This window comes from Mandrillus leucophaeus, unplaced genomic scaffold (assembly GCF_000951045.1).
Source record: "Mandrillus leucophaeus isolate KB7577 unplaced genomic scaffold, Mleu.le_1.0 Scaffold238, whole genome shotgun sequence".
Classification (NCBI taxonomy): Eukaryota; Metazoa; Chordata; class Mammalia; order Primates; family Cercopithecidae; genus Mandrillus; species Mandrillus leucophaeus.
Genome location: NW_012102454.1, coordinates 2,192,454 through 2,212,796, shown reverse-complemented (window position 1 = coordinate 2,212,796; position 20,343 = coordinate 2,192,454). Strand labels below are relative to the sequence as shown.

Below are 20,343 nucleotides of genomic sequence, written 5' to 3'. Positions count from 1 at the left end.
CCCTTAGCCTCCCAAAGTGCTAGGATTACAGGTGTGAGCCACCGTGACCAGCCAGGTAATGACTTCGATTGAGATTTTTATCCTGTAGTCCAGTATAAGCCCATTTTGCTAAACAATCTGTAAGTAAACTATGTTCTGTTTGCTGAGCACAAAAATGGGAGAGGGAGTGCCAGATTGTATCTGTTGAAGCCTTAATAATCTCAATTTTGTTTGCACAATTTGTTCATTTAAAAAGTGTTAAGGCCAGGCACAGTGGCTCACACCTGTAATCCCTTTGGGAGGCCGAGGTGGGAGGACTGCTTGAGTCCAGGAGTTGGAGAGATCTTGTCTCTACAAAAATTAAAAGAAAATAGCCAGGAAAGGTGTCATGTACCTGAAATCCCAGCTACTCAAGAGGCTAAGGTGGGAGGATCACTGAGCCCGGGGAGGTGGAGGCTGCAGTGAGCCATGATCGCACCCCTGCACTCTAGCCTGAGTGACAGAGCAAGACTCTGTTTAAAAATAAAAATAAAAGTAAAGAGTGTTAAAAACGGTATGTGTTGGGATTTATCAAGTCACCTTCTTTTGCCCTAATCATTTGTTTTGTAGACTTGGGAGCTATGTTGTGAGACGTACAGGTGCCTGTTCGTGGCAGTTACTCCACGGGGCTGATCCCTGGCATCGTCCTAAAGCTTTTGGGGACCTCAGAGTCGGGCCCTGGGCTCCGCCAGGCTTCCTGGCCCCTAAGGGGCTGCCTGGCCTTCCTCACATGCTGTCTGTGGTGGCCTGCAGGGCGCCTTGCTGTGTCTGACCAGCTTTCCTCTGTGGATACGGGCCCCATCCCTCACCCTGTTTTCATATCTCTTTGCTCTTTTTGGTGGAAACTGGGGAGGGAAAGCAATTCAACCAACGATGCTAGTTGCCATTTGTACCGTTTCTTAGATCCCCTCTGCAGCTGCTTTTTTAGGCCTGGAAGTTCTTTTCCTGACGACTCAGCTTAACCTCCTTCCTTAGCTCCAGCCTCACGCTTACTGGAGATGAATGCTGGCCATTCCTACGCCGCTCTTGGAAGGAAGGAATGCTTCCAGCCCCCTTGATGCCCTTCGTAGGGGGCAGAGAGCTGGGTGGTGCTCGTGAGGTAGGAGATGGGCAGGACTCGCTTCTGGTCACAACCCTGCTGACCAAAACAAGATCTGGTCCAGACAGGATGAAGTGAAGCAACTGGTAGAAACCAGCAGATGGTGACAAAAGCAGTCCCTGGCTGCCCTCATTGCTCATTAGCATAAGACACACTTGCCAGTGCCATGACAGTTTATGAATACCATGGCAGTGACCCGGAAGTTGCCGCCCCTTTCACATCGGCAACCCGGAGGTTACTGCCCCTTTCCTGCAAAGGTCTAAGTAACCCACCCTTTGATTTGCATTAACCTGCCTCCTTTCAATTTCAGTTTGCATGCAATTAAAAGTGGGTATAAATGCATATAAATATGGTTGCCAACAGCCAATGCCTTGGGTGCACTGCCTGTGAGTTAGCCCTGCTTCACAAGGAACCATACTGTTCAATAAAAGATTACTGTCTAACACCACCTGTTTACCTTTAAATTCTTTTCAAGGGTGTGTGAAGAAGCCAAAGACCCTCCCAGGCTAAGCCCCAGTTTTGGGGCCCACCTGTCCTACATCACTAGCAGCCTGGCCTGTGTGTTTGGTGGCCTGGGGTTGGGGCTTGGGTTCTGGAGGGAGACTTCTTACGCCCCCTCTTGTCTGCAAGGCACAGGGACTTGGTCTACTGTCTGGCTGGCTGGTTGACATGCCCAGCACTGGATTGGGTTGAGCCCAGGAGTTCAGGAGACCCTGTCTCTACAACAATAAAACAAAATAAATGAGCTGGATGTGGTGGTGTGCACCTGTAGTCTCACTTTCCAAAGTGACCTGTGGACAAGGGATCCCCTTGCCTGGGAAGAAGGAGAGCAGGTTACGAATGCTCAGATGTTTGTGTGCATTGAGACTGGACTTGGCAACACCTGCGCCTTGGAATATTCTGGGCAGTTAAACATCAGTATGTTATCTCATTCAGTTCTCACAACAAAGCCCTGAACTGAGGTTCAGCTCATGTGTGCAACCCAGCGGGATTTTCACCTGAGTCCTCTGTCCCTGGTCCCTTGTGGAGGTCACCTTTATGGAGGTAACTTCTGGAAGCAAAGCTCCCCACCCACAGAGCCCCTCTGTCTTTCCCCAGGGAGGGTCCATGGAGCCCTTTGCACAGTGGGTGGTCCAGCCCCCCATGGCTGGGCCATCAGGAAAGAGATGATGCCCATGCCTCATGACATTCTGCCCTGTAGGCTGCTCAGTTCCTGCCCCCACCGCACGGGGGAGCCTTGCTCCTTTGGCTTCCCCTGAATGGGCAGAGTGGATGGGCAGAGGAGCTGGCTCTCACCTGTTCTTCACCAGCAGCCCAAGAGGTCTTTTTAAAAGGACAATTTCAGCCACACACGGTGGCTTATGCCTTTAATCCCAGCATTTTGGGAGGCTGGGGTGGGCGGATCACTTGAGGCCAGGAGTTCAAGACCACCCTGGGCAACATAGGGAGATTTCATCTCTACAAAAAACAAAAAAGAAAAAAAAAAAAAAAGAGAAATAGGTGGTTATGGTGGTGTGTGCCTGTAGTCCAAGTTCCTCAGGAGACTGAGGCAGGAGGATCACTTGAGCCCAGGTGTTTGAGGCTGTAGTGAGATAGGATCGTACCACTGCCCTCCAGCCTGGACAACAGAGTGAGACCCTGTCTCAAAAATAAATAAATAAAAAGACAATTTATTTTTTCCTCTCATTTATTTATTTATTTTTGAGACAGAGTCTCACTGTGTCACCCAGGCTGGAGTGCAGTGGGATGACCTCGGCTCACTGCAGCCTCGACCTCTTGGGCTCAGGCAATTCTCTCGAATCAGCCCCCAGTAACTGGGGCTAAGATGCGTACCACCATGCCTGGCTACTTTTTGTATTTTTAGTAGAGATGGTGTTTCACTATGTTGCCTAGGCTGGTCTCAAACTCCTGGACTCAAGCGATCTGGCAGTCTTGGCCTCCCAAAGTGCTGAGATTACAGGTGTGAGCCACTGCACCCAGCTTGAAAGGACAATTTCATACATCACCCCCCACCCAGCTACATCCTTGCCTGGAAGTGCCCTCCCCTACCTACTGCCTTTCCACTCTAGGTCTCGTCTTTGCTTGTCCTAGCACGGGGGCCTTCCACGGCACAGACCAGGGCAATGCTGTGGTCCCTGGCTCAGGGACTGTCTTTGCCCCACTGGGAATGCTGTGTGGGGGAGCCTGGAGTCCCAGCGTTACCCATTGACCAGTGCATAGTGGGTGCTCAGTGAGGGTTCCTGGAACAGGAACAGGAGGTAAAGGTGGAGGGGCAGGAGGGAGGAGGTAGTGAAGGGAGGAGGGGAAGAGGAGGAGAGGAGAAGGTGACAGGGAGGATTGTTCCTGAGCCCAGCCCTGGGTTCTGCCTGTTCCCGAACGCCAACCTTTGCTGCACTGCTCCCAGCGGGTGCCAAATCAGAATGCCTGTTTAAGTCACTTCACAAAGCTCAGCTTCTCAATCTGTTTTATATTTGCAAGGGCCAGATCCACATTCCTTTTTTAAAAGTCAAGCTTCTGAGACAGTCGTTTATATTCACAGTGATTCTCCTTTCAAAGACTTCTTTGCATGGGGCGTATGGAGTCATGGATCTTAGGGGCTCTGCCAGGAAAGGCTCAGGGTCACACAAAGACCCCGTGATGGTGCCTTTGTTGTAGAGGAAGACCAAGGGACTCTCCTATATACCAGAGTGGAGGTATCTTCAAACGGATGGGATGTGTGGCTGGAGCCCGCCGTCCATCCACTGAAAAGTCACTTTCTGAAGTGACCTGTGGACAAAGGATCCTTCTTCCTGGGAAGAACAGCTGGTTATGGATGCTTCAGATGTTTATGTGTGTGGAGATTGGACTTTGCAGCACCCACACTTTGGAATATTCTGGACGTTAAAAACCATCAGGTGGCTCACACCTATAATCCCAGCACTTTGGTAGGCCAAGGCAGGAGGATCACTTGAGCCCAGGAATTCGAGACGAGCCCAGGCGACATAGCAAGACCCTGTCTCTACAAAAAACTTAAAAATTATTTGGGCCTGGTGACTCGTGCCTGTGGTCCCAGCTACTCAGGGGGCTGAGGTGGGAGCATCACCTGAGCCCAGGAAGTCAAGGCTGGAGTGAGCTGTGATGGCACCACTGCCTCCAGCCTGGATGACATAGTGAGACCCTGTACCCCAAAAATGTTTAAAAAGCATGAGGGACCAGATGCAGTGGCTCATGTCTGTAATCCCAGCACTTTGGGAGGCAGAGGCAGGCGGATCACTTGAGGCCAGGAGTTCGAGACCATCCTGGCCAACATGGTGAAACTATGTCACTATAAAAATACAAAAATTAGCAGGACATGGTGGCAGGTGCCTGTAATCCCAGCTACTTGGGAGGCTGAGGTAGGAGAATCTCTTGAACTCAGGAGGTGGAGTTTGCAGTGAGCCGAGATCCCGCCACCACACTCCAGCCTGGGTGAGAGAGTGAGACTCTATCTCAAAAATAAATAAATAAATAAATAAATTAAAAAACATGAGGTAGGTTCATATGCACTGCTGGGAAAGATGTCTGAACAGTGTTATTAAGTGAAAAAAAGCAAACTGTAGCACAATATGTACATACATACACCATTTATGGCTAAAACACACACACACACAAAGCCACACTGTTGGTCCTGTGCATATTTGTAAGTTCATATCTAGAAGTCTGAAGGGAATTACGCCAATGATTGCAGTTCAGAGTGGACTGGATTGGGGTGACTTTCAAAGGAATCTTCACTTCCACTGTATTGTTTGAAGTTTTTTCCTGTGAGAACGCATTCCTGTGTAATTTAAAGAGATATATAGATTTAGAATTGGGAATCTATGTGGTTTACCCTGAGCTTCTGGGATTTTCATTTTTTATTTCTTTGAGTGATTGTGTTGAGTGACTTACCCAAAAAAGTTTGCTGGACATCTCAAAAGGTTATTTGACAGATGATTTTTTAAAAATTATACTGCCCTTTTTATGCATGTACTTAAATATCTCAAATTGTTTTCTAAAATTGGTTGGGAATATATTTGCTTTTTTTCCCCTTTATCTTGCCCCATCCCCTTCCCAGCTTCCGGTTACCACCAATCTTGTCTCTGTCTTCATGAGATCCAATTTTATGGTTTCCACATATGAGTGAGAACATACGATATTTATCTTTCTGTGCTTGGCTTATTTCACTGGACATAATTGTCTCCAGTTCCATCCATGTTGCTGCAAATAACAAGATTTCATGCTTTTTAATGGCTGAATACTATTCCATTGTGTGTATGTACCATATTTTCTTTATTCATTTATCCACTGATGGGCACTTAGGTTGATTCACATCTTGGCTATTGTGACTAGTGCTGCAATAAACGTGGGAGTGTAGATATCTTTGTGATACGCTGGTTTCCTTTCTTTTGGATATACACCCAGGAGTGGATCATATGGTAGTTCTATTTTTAGTTTTTTGTGGAATCTCCATACTGTTCTTCATAGTGGCTGTACTAATTTACATCCTCACCAACAGTGTACAAGAGTTCCCCTTTCTCCATATCCTTACTAGCATCTGTTATGCCAGACAGACTATTTATAAGTGAATTATATTTGTAGTTTAGGCCAGAGGTCAGCAGATTTTCTCGTAAACGACCACGGAGTAAATATTCTAGGCTTCATGGACCAAAAGGTCACTGTGGAAATCACTCAATTGCCATCATAACGTGAAGGCACCCACAGATGACACAGAACAGGCATGGCTATGTTCCAATAAAACTTTATTTCCAGGAACAGGTGGCTGGCGGGTTTGGTCCACGGGTTACAGTTTGCCGAACACTGGTTTAATGGATTGTAAGACACAGATGGGTATGGAAATGGAGGAAGATGGCAAATGGAAATGTGTTGGACATTTAATCAGAATTAGCATGTTGAAAGGATTGTTTATCTTCAAAACTGAAAAAAAAAAAAGCTTTTCTCAAGTACAATCCTGTAGCCTCTTCCCGCTGGACCAGGGTGAGGCTGGGGCCACAGAACCCAGGAGCAGGGTCCCCCAAGGACCACTTCCTCTGTGACTCCTGATGGGTGGAGGGTGGATGGGATGGGCAGGCCTCCCTCAAGCCTGAGCTGGCACATGGTCCACACTCAGTGGGCATCTGGGAAAGTGATCAGGGCCCCAGTGGCCCACCCAGCTCTGGGCAGGCAGCAGACAAGGTCAGACTGGGGTGGACAAATGACAAAATGACATCCTCAGGTTTGGGAGGGGACAGGTGGCATCCCTGCAGCTGGAGGCCGAAAGGCAGGCCTCTGGCTCCGGGACGGGGTGTCAGAAACTGCTGTGCCCCACATAGCTTTCTCGTGGATCATGTCTGCGCAGGTGCCTTGGGGCCTGAGAAAGAAGCAACGTTGGCTGCACAACAGGAAGGGCCCATTAGTGCCCGTCGATGTAGACCACGCTAATTAGTCACGTGGCTGGAGATGGAGCAGTCATATCTGGAACTTAGCTCTTCATGCCCCACAGGACTGTGAAAGTCAGGGGGTACCCATAGGGAAGATGCATTTTCTCCTCCCCTCCATGCCCATGGAAGCCCTCCAGGCTGAGTGTGTGTGTGTGTGTGTGTGTGTGTGTACACGTGTGTGGATCCTGCAAATAGATGTGGCAGAGAAACAGTCACTAGCAGATGAGGACTCTGCTGTCTCCTCCTCCCAGCCTCACGGGGAGAATTCTGTCTGCGTCGCATTTCTAGAATCAGAGTGATGACAAAAAGGAGGCAGAGCTCACGGGTCCAGGAAGAGGGGACGGGGTAACGCAGAGACCAGCAGAGTTACACTGCAGAGAAGAGAAGGGACCAGAAGGTGGGAGGGTCTGGGGAAGGTGGCTGATGGAGCCCAGAGGCTGGGCATCAGGGAAGAGGGTGCCGGGAGAGGTTGGAGAGTGGGAGGAGAGGGGAATAGGTGGCATGACCAGTGGAATTTCTCTTGTTATCTTGGTGGGATTTGAAGATAGACTTAATTAGAGAGTGGTGGTTAGGTGGTATTTTTGTTTTTCTTTCTTTCTTTTTTGAGATGGAGTCTTGCTGTGTCACCCAGGCTGGAGTGCAGTGGTGTGATCTCCGCTCACTGCAACATCCGCCTTCCGAGTTCAAGCGATTCTCCTGTCTCAGTCTCCTGCGTAGCTGGGACTACAGGCACACACCACCACCACGCCCGGCTAGTTTTTGTATTTTTAGTAGAGACAGGTTTCATTATGTTGCCCAGGCTGATCTTGAACTCCTGCCTCTGCCTCCCAAAGTGCTAGGATTACAGTTAGGTGGTATTTTTCTGAAAGGGACCCCAGGGATGCCAAAGCCAGCCTGGGGGCCAGCTCCTGTGTGATCACAGGTGTGTGTATGCATCTGGTACCCATGAGAAGGCACCTAGGTTTGCACATAGTGAGGCTGCAGCCGGCATCACCCCACCTTGAAAAACGGGGTTTGTAGACAGAGGGTGAAGGGTGCATTCATCCCCTTTGCGTGTGTCCTGGCCAACGGTGGTCAGCCACAAGTGGATGTTGCCCAGAGACCCTTTCCTTGGGTCTAGGTCCGACTGTGGGAAGGGAAGTGGGAGAAATAACGTAGGAGAAAGCCTTCCTGCAGCCCCAAACGGAATTTCCTCCCCTGCTTGAAGTCAGATCCAATTCACACCCTCGCGCAGCCCGACGGCTGGCACTGGTTCTGTTTGATAACATCGCAGCAAACGGCCACCTTGTCTCTATTTTGGTTCTTGCTTTGCCACTTCTCTCTGCACCTTTCAAGAAGTGTTCCTTCCTTCTGGAAGGCTGGGGTGGCAAGCTCCCCCAGCTCCTTCCCATTTTGGTAAATTAAGGAACAAACGGTGCCAAATTGTTCTTGTCTGTTTTGCGAGATGATTCGTAACTGGCTTGTTTTCTTTTCCTCCATTGAGCGAATGCATTAAAACTAAAATTAAATCATTACCCGCAGCACAGACGACGCACCCCCTCATAATTACATCCTCTTAATGGGCATTTGAGAGCCCAGCTCATTTTAATGCTTGCTGGAAAACGTCTCAGACACATTTATTTATTTTTTTTTAGGTTTAAAGGTCAACAAGAATATCTTACCTTAATTTGACAAGTACACAAGAAATAATGCAAGACTCATTTATGTTCAGGTAATGCACAAAGAAATCTATAAATCAAGCTGAGGGAATATTAGATGATGCCATATCGGAACCCTCTGCCTTCATTCTCAGAAGAATCGATACCACAAAGAAAGCGCCGAAGACGTAGTGATTTATGCCCTTGTGTCGGGGGAAAAATATCAGCCGTTTTTACAGTCACTTCCTATCCTAAAACAACAGGGCCTGAGGAAAAGAATGAGAGTGGGCCTAACCCCGAATGAATGAGTCAGACAGCACATCTGACACTCGGGTTTTGATTGTCTCTGCTGGAGAAAGAATGGTCCCAAGGTCCTTTCATCCCCATGACTCTGCCCCTTCTGCTATTGTATTTATATGAGAGGCTGCCAGGAATGTTGAGATGGTGTGGAAGGGAATTAACTAAATTGCATCTATGTGATTGTTGCTAGGGGGTGGAGGCTTGTATAGCTTGGGGACCCTGGGTTTTCCATGCCATGCACACTGCCTAACACTCTGCCCTCCTTGGGAGAGCCTTCGTTGGCCTTCATTGTGGAGCTGGGGGAACGTACAACCTCCGCCATATTGGATATTGGGCTTGTCCAGAGATGTCTCAAATGGGAAGAGGTGTCTGGGCTTGGTGAGCGGGGAAAGATAGCCTCTGAGCAATTAGGGTTTGGAAAAATAGTGGAATTTTTTGACCTATGGCAGAAGTGGTTGTGGAGAGCAGAAGTTCTCCAGGGAGGTGGAGGGGAGGAAGAACAGATCACGTGACCCTCTGGCGAGTATATGAGAATCTCTGGGGAGGGAAAGGAAAATTTGTAAGACTTGAATATTGAATAATTTGAGAGGTTTTTTTTGTGGGGTACTTCAAAATACAAAGTTATATTTTTGTAATCAAATGATAAAAATTAAGGCTTTTCATCTTTTTCCTGGTGGGTAGAGCTCTGCAGAATTTTGAATAAAAGAGATTTGGAGATTCTGAAATTTTGCTCGGTGGCACTCGTGTTAGGACATACAGACTGTCATGTGTGTATGTCGCCATTTATAAGTGTGGTTCCCATCACGGGTCAGAAACAAGCATTTTCTGTTTGAACATGAGGATGTGCTTAGAGGAGGAAAGTTTGATTTTTGTATTTATAACAGAGTAGCACAAAAATGGGTCCATGAGCCTCAGGAAACGTATTTGTGTTGCATCCTTAGTTTTATCCTTTCCTAGAGTTGAAGTTGGTTCTAATACTATGAGAGCGAAATCAAAGGGCCCTCCCACCAAGCAGAGTCGTTCCCATCAGCCACAGGCACCAGTGCACGGCGCTCATGACCTTTTGTGCTAAACAAACCCACAGACACGCAGATGCATTCCTGCTTCTTGGAGCCCAGGTGTGGATGGATGCCTGACCTGCTCCATCACCCTTTGGCTGCTGACCACAGAGTTCACACTGCCGTCTGCAAACCAAACGTGAGCGTTAGGACTCTCGTTTTCGTTTTCTTCATCCCGTTTGGGGGTAGCTAAAGATGATGGATTTATGTCTATTGCAAAGATGGCGGTGTGCACCTTCCTGGAGGTGCTGGCAAATTCCAGGCAGTGATGCCAAACCACTCTCGTGCCTTAAATAATGTTGGATCGAGATCATGTGAAATTTATTCTAAAACCTGTGGTTTTTATTTCTTCCTGCAAAGCTCCATTCTCTGCTTCACATGAGAGAAATTAGCAATGAAACACCTCGTCAGGATCCAAAACGCCTGCCACCCATCTGTGCAAAACCCTGGCAGTCCTCAAGGAGACAAATCCTCACCTTCCTGGAGAACTTCCATGAAACCTGCAGTGAGGGCAGCCAGACCTTAACTTGGCAAAGAAACTGTGAAGGCAGCCTGGAGCGCCAGCCTATTAACTTAGTGAGAGTGGCAGGCTTCAAGTTTTGCAAAAGCCCAAATCTATTATTTGACTATTAGTTGCAATGAATGGATGATGAAGGGAACCAACGCAGATATGCGTGAGGCATGGCCGAAGATGCTATCATCGAGGAAATGCTGTTTTCTTAAGCTTTGGTGACTAACTATAGAATTGATTATGTCTTTGAACGGAGTCAAATTTCTTCTAAGTGAGCCAAATTGGAAAATAATATTAAACTTCCATCAGGGGTGTTCCAGAAATGCCAAATTCAAGACAAGGATTGTGTCCGTTTCTATGTGTGTGAATACAAGGGGAAACCTTTTAGATATTTGCAGAATATACTCCATCATTTCCTGCCAAGCGTCAGCTTCTAGTATTTCGCCAAGTTTTTTAGAAGACTTCAACCTTGTTAGCAAACTAAGCAGAAAGAAAGAAAGAAAAAATGCACAAAAAAACGAAAACAAAACCCCAATGCATTGAATGCTTTGCTGTTTTCCTGATGCTGTGAAGTTGAATGTCAGTGAATTAAATTGCACACTGGGTTCTTCTGATCTGAACTGAAATTGTCAAAGATGTTGGGTGAGTCTATGGGCTGAAGGTTACCGTATTTTTAATCATCTGAGAAAAGACCAACTGCACCAAACTTTCAAAATTGATCATTCTGAATAGTGCTTGGCATACTCAGCGGACATGATTGAAATAGTTTTGCAGACACAGAGCGTAAACGTAAAATACCGACCCCATCGCCTGTCCTGACACACACTAGCAGTGGTAGCCCAGGGCCAGCGCTGGCTGCAGAGGCACGGTGCCAAGATCGGCCGCTCGTTTCCCTTTCTTGATGAAGTGCTTACAGGCCAGTTTCTGGAAGCCCTTTCCAGGAGCGTCACATTTTTCTGTGGGCCTGCCTGCAGCTGAGCTCCCGAGACATTTCCTAAAGACCTCCATTAGAAGCTTCCACTGCTTCCCTTACTTGCAGGCGTTCAGCCTTTGCCAACATTAGGTTGATGGAATTGTCTGAGAGAGCATGTCGGGGGGCTCTGTTCATCTCCCCAAAGTAGTCACTGACATGAGTGACACTCTTGTATGCCAGGCACTGTTCCCTTATTTGCCCATTTTGTCTTCATGATAACCTTGCAAGGTAGCCACAAGAGATTATTACTCCCATTTTGCAGATGAGGAAACTGAGGCATGAAGAGGTTAAGTAGCTTATGTAGCTGGTAAGTGGTGGAACCAGAGTCTGAACCCGGGCATCCTGGCAGCTCCAGCCTCCTTCTCCCAGTCATCACTATGTGTTCCGTTGTTCTGCTTCCATTTCACTCACATATAACGAGCAGCTAAGTTTCCTGAGTCTCTGGATAGCAGTGGGGGCCCAGCTTGCCGAAAAGAGTGAATTACAATTTTTACAAGATCCAGAATATCCACATCAGAAAAGCTCATGGCCGGCAAGTGTGATATCAACACACGTTGATATCACAGCATCAAAGTAAAAGCTATGTAATTTTCAATATCCAAATAAAGACTTCTCTTCAAAGCACCAATTTTCACATGAGAATAGTGGACAGATTTCCACATCCTGGCCCAAGATTTCTCACCAATGCTGTTGCTGTTGTCTCTTCCCAGGTCACCCTGTTTCTGCCTGGCCTCTTCCTCAAGGCCAAGAGGGGTCCTGCCGAAGTCCAGGTCAGAGAGTGTCCTCCCTCTGCTCCTGTCTCATTCAGAGTCAAAGCCAAAATCACTGGAGTGGCCCACATCACTGCCCCCAATTGCTTCTCTGACCATATCTTCTCTCATGCTTCTTTATGTTTCTCCAGACACACTGGATATCAAGAATGCTGTCACCCCAGGGCCCTTGCACAGCCGATTCCCTCTATAACCCTTGGTTCACATGTTATCTTCTCAGGCAGGACTCCTCCCACATACTCGCCTTTGGCCTCAAGCCCTCCCAGTCCTTCTCCCCCTACTCTGTTTTTCTTCTGTCCTTAGTATTTCTCACCCTCTAAGGTTATATATAATCTGTCTCTCTCCTGGTTGGAGTGGAATTCTATGAGGGCAGGATCTTTGTTTTGTTCATGAATGGATCGCAGTTGCCTAGAATAGTGCCAGGCATGTAGTAGGTGCTCATTAAATATTCACCACATGTGTGGTTTACCTCCAGAGGGGAGGAGGGGTGCAAAGGGAACCCCAAGTATTAGTAATTATTTTATTCTTTAAGCTTGGGTGATGAATGTGCTGGTTCTTCTTTATATTATTTACCTATATGTATGTGTGTGTATGTATATATATGTGTGCACATATATATACACACATGTATATTCTGTATATCTGAAATGTTTCATATTAAATTTTAAAAAATCAAACAGGGTCAAAAAGTAAAAGTGATGTATGCTTTATGTAAGTAGTGGAATCCTCTTCTCCATTGAAAGTATTTCTTTGTGTGTATGTGTGTGTGTTTGGTCGGATAAAGAGTCTCACTCTGTTGCCCAGGCTGGAGTGCAGTAGCATAATCTCAGCTCACAGCAACCTCTGCCTCCTGGGTTCAAGCAATCCTCCTGCCTCAGCCTCCCCAGAAGCTAGGATTACAGGCGCACACCACCACAGCCAGCTGATTTTTGTATGTTTTTGTAGAGATGGGGTTTCACCGTGTTGGCCAGGCTGGTCTCAAACTCCTGACCTCAAAGTGATCCAACTGTCTCGGCCTCCCATAGTGCTGGAATTACAGACATGAGCCCCTGTGCCTGGCCTCCCATCAAAAGTATTTTTTCATCTTTGTGTACCATCTCATGTCAGCGACAGAAAGTGCAAGTTCTTTGGCAGATGTGTTTGCAATGGGGAAGATGTGGAGAAACAGGAAGAGAAGCTGGGCAGGGGCTCTGATCGGCCGGGCAGTCGGGGCCCACATGACCGGAGGAGCTGACTGTCAAAGCAAGAGTGTTGAGGAACGATGAGAAACGAGGTGGAGAGTCAGCCAGGATGAGACAGCCCTGGGCCAGCTTCTGAGAGCAGGATGCTTGGCGTGGATGTCTGACCACCCTTGGCAGGGGAGCCTGCATCTCTGTTTGACAGAGGAGAGAAAGAAAGAGAAATAACATTTTCTGAGCCACCAAGAAGGAAGAGGCCTGAATGGGGAAGGGCTGAGTTTAGGGACCTGGATGAAGACATCACGTGGGGTGATGCTGTGACTCAGGATGGACCCAGGCAGGAGGCACCCAGCTCCACCACTCCCTGTGACCCCATGAGATCCCCCAAATCCTCAGAAGGAGAGCCACTTCCTGGGTTGGCAGTCACCTCCGGTTTATGTACGTAACCAGAAGGAGTAGGAGTCCAGGCCGTATGGAAGCTCTGGCCCAGCCCAGGGCCATGTGGTCCATGGGCGAGGTGAACTGGCCAATGTCCGGGTGTCGTGGCTGGGAGGACACAGCTGTTCCTTGCGTCCGCCGAGCAGCTTCCCAGACATCGATCAGTGCCTCTGGTGAGCATGACTCCTCCTGAGGAGTCCCATTGATCAGGCCAGATGGAAAACTAGTAGCTGTGATTGGGACGAGTGAATATTCATTTGGAAATGTCAATGAGTAACTGGAGATGATGCCTGCAGTGACTTGTCTGGCAGGATCAATTCCAGACATGAGGTGAACCAGACGTTGGCGGGGACTGAAGGCGGGAGCCAGGGACCCTGGGTGGGGCAGGGGGAGTGGTGGAGGCCAGAGAATGTGTAGGACAGTGAGGTCAGACACATTTCCCTGCCTCCCCACCCCCAGTTCTGTGGCTCTCCTGTCTGTCTGGAGCTTTTGTCTTCAAGTGTGGCACTCCCCGCATAGTGGCCACCAGGCCTGAGGACATCTGTGTGTGTGGAAGGGGTTGAAATGGGTCTGCTGAACCTGCCTTCTTCCTGGGCATGCTGGGAGAAGGGGCTGCAAAAATGTCAAGCCAGAGGGGTCTCTGGGCTCTAGCTGAGACCCTTCTCCCACTTTTTTTTTTTTTTGGTTTTGAGACAGAGTCTCCCTCTGCCGCCCAGGCTGAAGTGCAGCGGCATGATCTTGTCTCACTGCCACCTCCACCTCCTGGGTTCCAGCGATTCTCCTGCGTCAGCCTCCTGGGTAACTGGGAATACAGGCTCGCGCCACCACATCTGGCTAATTTTTGTACTTTTTTTTTTTTTTTTTTTTGAGACGGAGTTTTGCTCTGTCGTCCAGGCTGGAGTGCAGTGGCCGGATCTCAGCTCACTGCAAGCTCTGCCTCCTGGGTTTACACCATTCTCCTGCCTCAGCCTCCCGAGTAGCTGGGACTACAGGCACCCGCCACCTCGCCCAGCTAGTTTTTTGTATTTTTTGGTAGAGACAGGGTTTCACCGTGTTAGCCAGGATGGTCTCGATCTCCTGACCTCGTGATGTGCCCATCTCGGCCTCCTAAAGTGCTGGGATTACAGGCTTGAGCCACCGTGCCCGGCCTAATTTTTGTATTTTTAGTAGATGTGGGGTTTTGCCATGTTGGCCAGGCTGGTCTTGGACTCCTGACCTCATGTGATCTGCCGGTCTCAGCCTCCCGAAGTGTTTAGATTACAGGCATGAGCCACCGCACCCAGCCTCTTCTCCCCACTTCTGTCAGTAGATCCCAGCTGTGTACAAGTCAGGGTTGGGGCCAGGGGAGGCTAGGAGATTTTGGTTAGGGTCTCCTTGCACTAGGATGGAGGGATGGAGGGATTCAGCCACTTCACCCTAGGAGCTCTGGCCCTGGCTGGAGGCCTCCTGGACAGAAGTGGGAAGACATCACTGCTGGCCTGGGAGGCCTGGAGCCCTGTCAGCTTATTGCCAGGCGCACTGTCACCTAGGTGTGGCCTGCTACTTCCCCCAGCCCCAATTAACCATCTGCAGGAGCTGCCGTCGGCATGGGGGAGGGGCTGGGTCCCGCTTCTCTGTGCAGACTGCTCAGCTAATGAGGGGGTCTGTGAAATTTTTAATTACGGCTCCCATGCCTGGCTTAATTATTTGCATATGGCTTTTACAAGTGGGAAGAGGACGATTGCATGCCGCGCAGCGCTTCTCCTCAGCCCCACGTTTGACTTTAATTAAAGGCAGAACCTGAGGTCTTTCCATTGCTAATGATCGTGGAAAATTAGCTTCCAATTCCCAGGGGTCTCCAGAGTGATGCACCCTGAGGCGGAGAGCGGGTGGAGAGGGGATGGAGTAGGGAGAGGAGCGGGAGGCACAGATGGCAGATGGTCCTGCTGGGCTGCCACTCCGGAGTACCCCCAACCCCAGGCCACCCTCCCACTGCCTTTCCTCCAGGCTGCCTGGACAAGGGAGCCCCACTTCCCTCTTCCAGGAAGCAGACCTGACCTTGGGCAGCAACTAGGAGGAAGCCCTGCAGAGCGAGACCCAGACAGAGCGAGGCCCAGTGAAGGTTGCCAGGGTCATTCTCCCGCTGGCCAGTAGCTGGGTGTGTTCTGGCTGTGGCTGGACTGCTCCGGGCTGGTGGCCACAGGCAGAGGAGTGGGAGTTTCTGAAATGAGTACACGTGTGTGCACACATGTCTACAGCATGTGCACACCCAGGCACACAGATACACAGGATGGAGCCATAGAGACACACCTGCATGCTCACACATGTGTGTGTACATATGTCCACTCAGGAGCAAAGGAGTGAATGTGTAGTGGGCCCTGTGGCCATCCCTGTGTCCCCATCCCTCTTGTCTCCTACTCACAGAGCTGGGAGGGGCTGACCCCAGAGCAGTTTCATCCCACTGTTTCCAGTAGCCAGGCCTGCACCACCCCCAGCACAGAGCATCCCCTCAGCCCCAGGCACTCTGGGTCAGGAGATTCTATTGGCTCAGGATCCAGGGACTTGTTCCCTGGTTACAGATGGGACTCCCTCCCTTCTACTGGACATAATGAGAATGCCTGTAGCTTGGACTATGGCTGTAGCCATTGAACCATGAAGGGAGCTCTCTGAGGATAAAACCCACCCCAAGGACAGAGCAGCAGAGCCACTAGCAGAGCCTTGGTCCCCAGTGACACTGTGGAGCCTTGATGTTCCTGATGAGCTGGTTTTTCTGTGTCTCGCCTCCAAAAACATCCTGGTCTGGGCAGGGTCTGTGTCCAGTGCGTGGTCTCACCCTGCACATGGTTGATGGCAACCACCGAACCACACAAGAGCTGGTTTCCTGGCAACACCCCAGCCTCCTTCCTGCCCCACTGGGGAGGCTGCCCTGTAGGTCAGGGCTGAGCCTTCCTGGCACAGGGACTGAAGTCATCAGCCGGGGCCGCCATAACAAAGGCCACAGACTGGGTGGCTTGAACAGCCATGTTTAAGTGCCATCTGGTCACAGAGCTGTAGGAACCAGCTTCTGACCAGCGAGGCTGCAGCAGCCTCTCTTCCCAGAGGATTTTTCTCCCTCAGCTGATTTTGCACAAAAGTCCTTGAACTGGGAAGCACTGTTCTTATTCAGGGATCACGTGCCTTTCCCCAATCCAGGTTCCTGGGTTGGGGGAACTCCAGAGTGGCAGTCCAGCAGGATCATCTGCCTTTCCCCAATCCAGGCTCCTACTGGAGCCTCATGTCCATGCTGGATTTGGCCTGAGGTCCACCCATTGCCCCCTCTATCGTAGAAGGCTGAAGCAGGAGGATCACTTGAGTCTGCTTTCATCATAGAGGGGGCAATGGGTGGTAGACCTCAGGCCAAATCCAGCATAGACATAAGGCTCAAGTAAGTTTTTAAAAATGTGCATTGCTTGCCAATTTCAGAATCAGGAAATTTCAAGTTAAAAATCCAGGTTTCCAAATTGGAAGGTCTAAAGGTCTGCATTGCTACAAGGGTCATCAGATGTGTCATTTAAAAAATAATTTTGGGTCCAGTGTGGTGGCTTATGCCTGTAATCCCAGCACTTTGTGAAGCTGAGGCAGGAAGATCATTTGAGGTCAGGAGTTTGAGATCAGCCTGGCCAATACAGCAAAACCCCGTCTCTACTAAAAACACAAAAATTAGCCGGGTGTGATGGTGCATGCCTGTAGTCCCAGCTACTCAGGAGGCCCGAGACAGGAAAATCGCTTGAACCCGGGAGGCAGAGGTTGCAGTGAGCCAAGGTTATGCCACTGCATTCCAGCCTGGGCAACAGAGAGACACTCCATCTCAATATAATAATAATAATAATAATAATAATAATTTTTGCCCCAGTGTGATGGCTTATGCTTGTCATTCTAGCACTTTAGGAGGCTGAGGTGGAAGGATTGCATAAGGGCCAGGAGTTTAACACCAGCCTGAGCAACACAGTGAGACCCCATCTCTATAAAAAATTTTTGAAAATTAGCTGGGGGTTATAGCATGTACCTGTGGTCCCAGCTACACAGGAGACTGAGGCAGGAGGACCACTTGAGCCCAGGAGTTTGAGGCTGCAGTGAGCCATGATCACACTACTGCACTCCAACCCGGGTGACAGAGCGAGACCCAAACTCTTAAAAAAGAAAAAAAAAAAAAAATCCAGGTTTCCAAATGGGAAGATCTGAAGGTCTCAATCTGCTACCAAGGGTCATTGGATGTATCATTTGAAACATAATTTTTATTATGAAAGTGTCATGTAGTTATACAAAATGAGCTGCTTCAAACAACTGTTCACTAAAGACCAATGACTGACATTTTGAGTCCCACCATAAAAATGCCTGTCTTCATTCCTCTTTAGAGCAATCCCATAAGAAGTCAGGGCTCGAGCAACCCCTTGTGTGATCAGCCTGCAGGGGGGCACCAGGGCATGAGTGTGGGGTCTGTGTGGATGCTCTTTTGCTTTGAGATGGTCCCAGTTAGCCGAGTGCTGCCCACATCCCTGCCCCACCTGCCCCCACCTGGGACAGATGCCACGGAGCCCCGTGTACAGGGATCATAATGGTTTACAGCTCTTCTGCCTGTGTCCTTGAGGCTGAGTGATGAGGGCATGCGAAACCCAGGATGGTAGAAAAGAGGCTGCAGGCTTAGGGAGAGAAACCAGAGAAACCAGACTCCCTTGGATGTTGTTCAAGATAAGCGAATAATTCAGCAGAGCCATGTGGAAAGATGGTGAGACCTGCCGTGGAGGAGCAGGCACCCTGCAGAGAGGACTGGGATCCAGCAGCCTATTCCACCTGACCCAAGCCTCTTCCTCCACCCCAGGGCAGCATCCCACCACTGCAGGCATCTTCTCAGTTCCATAGTACCAGTCCACCAGGGACCTACTTAGTGGCTGGGAAAACAGAAGCTCAGATATATAACATGAGGATGACCAAAATCTCCCAGTGACAGCATTGAATGCTGAGTGCTGTCTCCCTGTGCTACCCTCTCACAGTCCCCTCTGTCAGAGAAAAGCCATTAGTCTCTGGGAACACACAGGAGGGTGCCTCACTTGGCCCGGGGGCCATCAAGGAATGGTGAGAGATGAGACTGGGCACGGGAGGTTGGCAGAGGCAGGATATTCACAGATCTGGTGGACCATGCTGAGATATTTTAACTTGGGTCACTGGGCACCTGCGGGGCTCGGGAGGTGCCCAGTTGCAAGGCAAGTGTTGCAAGGCAAGTGTTGCAAGGCAAGTGTCGAGATGGGGAGCTGTCCAGGCCACAGGTCCTGAATCAGAGCCGCACTGAGGGACTGGGAAAGAAAGACAGGACACATGTTCAGAAGGCCAGATCTGCACTTGAGTGTCAGGAGAGAGGGAGGAAACGTTAGGCTGGACCCACATTTCTGGCTTTGCAACACCCTGTGGGGAAAAAGAAGGGCACCAAGGGGTCACTAGGATGGAGGAGACTTGGAACACAGGGTATTAGCTGGAAGGAGACCTTAGGCAGAGACTAATGGAGAAGGCAGGTTCCTGTCCCATGCACAGTCACTCATTAGTGCTTCCAGGTCATTTGAAGCACTGGTCCCTTCCTAGGGACTTGAAGGAGACCTGTTTTTCCACAGAGCATCCAGGATAGGGCCAAGAGACTTTTGTTCTGCCATATTCTTAGTCTTGAGCCTTCACATTGGAAGAGACCAGCCTGTTTTGAGATGAGCTCCAGGGAAAATCATGCTGGACTGGTAGAGGTCAAGACTGTGGGGGCTCACCTGTAAACCCAGTGCTTTGGAAAGCCAAGGTAGGAGGATTACTGGAGGCCAGGAGTTTGAGACCAGCCTGGGCAACATAGTGAGACCCCACTTCAACAACAAATTAAACATTTAACCAGGCACTGTTAAATTAAGTAGTCCAAGCTACTCAAGAGGCTGAAGCGGGAGGATTGCTTGAGCCCAGAAGTTCGAGGCTGCAGTGAACCATGATTGCATCTCTGCACTCCATCCTGGGTGATAGAGTGAGACCCTGTCTCTAAAAAAATAAAAATAAAAAAAGATCTTGGAGGTTACCCTTTGGAAGCCAGCTTGCCTCCAAAAGGTATGGCCATGCATGTGTGCTGAGTGGACCCACAGAGCACAACCACTAGACTTTGTGTGACCCCAGCCCAGAGGACCCAGCTGACTCCAGTGCAGGAGCTTCCTTTCACCTTCGTCATCCTCTTACTAGCTTCTCTTCGTTCACCACACATTGCCCAAGCACCTGCTCTGTGCCAGGCACTGTTGGCAGCTGGAAACGTAAAGACAAGTCCTCTGGGGCCTCCTTGTGCCAGCCACAGGGAGAGAGATTCCCTGGAAGGCAGCCAAGCCTTCTTGCCATTCTGTCCTCCTCGGAAGTCTACGGACTGCCTTGTGTCTCTGCACCCTGCCAGGGGCCGGGGCATTCCGGGTTTACTCACAGACTCCTCTCTGTCCATATTATACCCCAACTTTTGATTTTGAGAAATAAATATGCAATTTTTTTCCTCCCTGTAATTTTCCCTGCTGTGGCTGCGGATGTCAGAGCCGCTGGAAAATGTGAATAGCTCAGTGCTTTCTAGAAGTAAAAGGAGGCTGGCCACGCCACATCCTACATCCCCAGGTGCTCTTGGCAGGATCCGGCAGCTCAGCTGGGGAGAGATGCTCTCCAGGCTGTACTGTCGAGGGAAGTTTTAACCCAAATAATTCATGTTCCCACCTTCTTCCATTAGCAATGAGATAATTGCCAAGAAGTAAATGTGTATCTGTGAGAGTGTGCACACGCATGCGTATCTGTTGCAGGGATGTTAGCAGAGGAGGCGAGGTGAGTGTATTTGCTTACGCAGCCAAACTTTCTGCGTGTTCCTCTGGAGACACTCAGACCTTCGTGTCTCAGTAACTGAAGGTCAGGACAGTCTGATC

The 20,343-nt window shown here is 49.4% G+C and overlaps 1 protein-coding gene across 1 annotated transcript in view; it reads left to right on the top strand.

Annotated features, from left to right (window-relative positions):
* Positions 1–8,186: 8,186 nt before the first annotated feature.
* Positions 8,187–20,343, top strand: part of CHST8 (carbohydrate (N-acetylgalactosamine 4-0) sulfotransferase 8) — a 108,509-nt gene continuing 96,352 nt past the window's right edge. The window contains exon 1 of the mRNA XM_011982315.1: positions 8,187–8,263. The gene's annotated coding sequence lies outside the window, so the exon portion shown is untranslated. The remainder of the gene's footprint in view (positions 8,264–20,343) is intronic.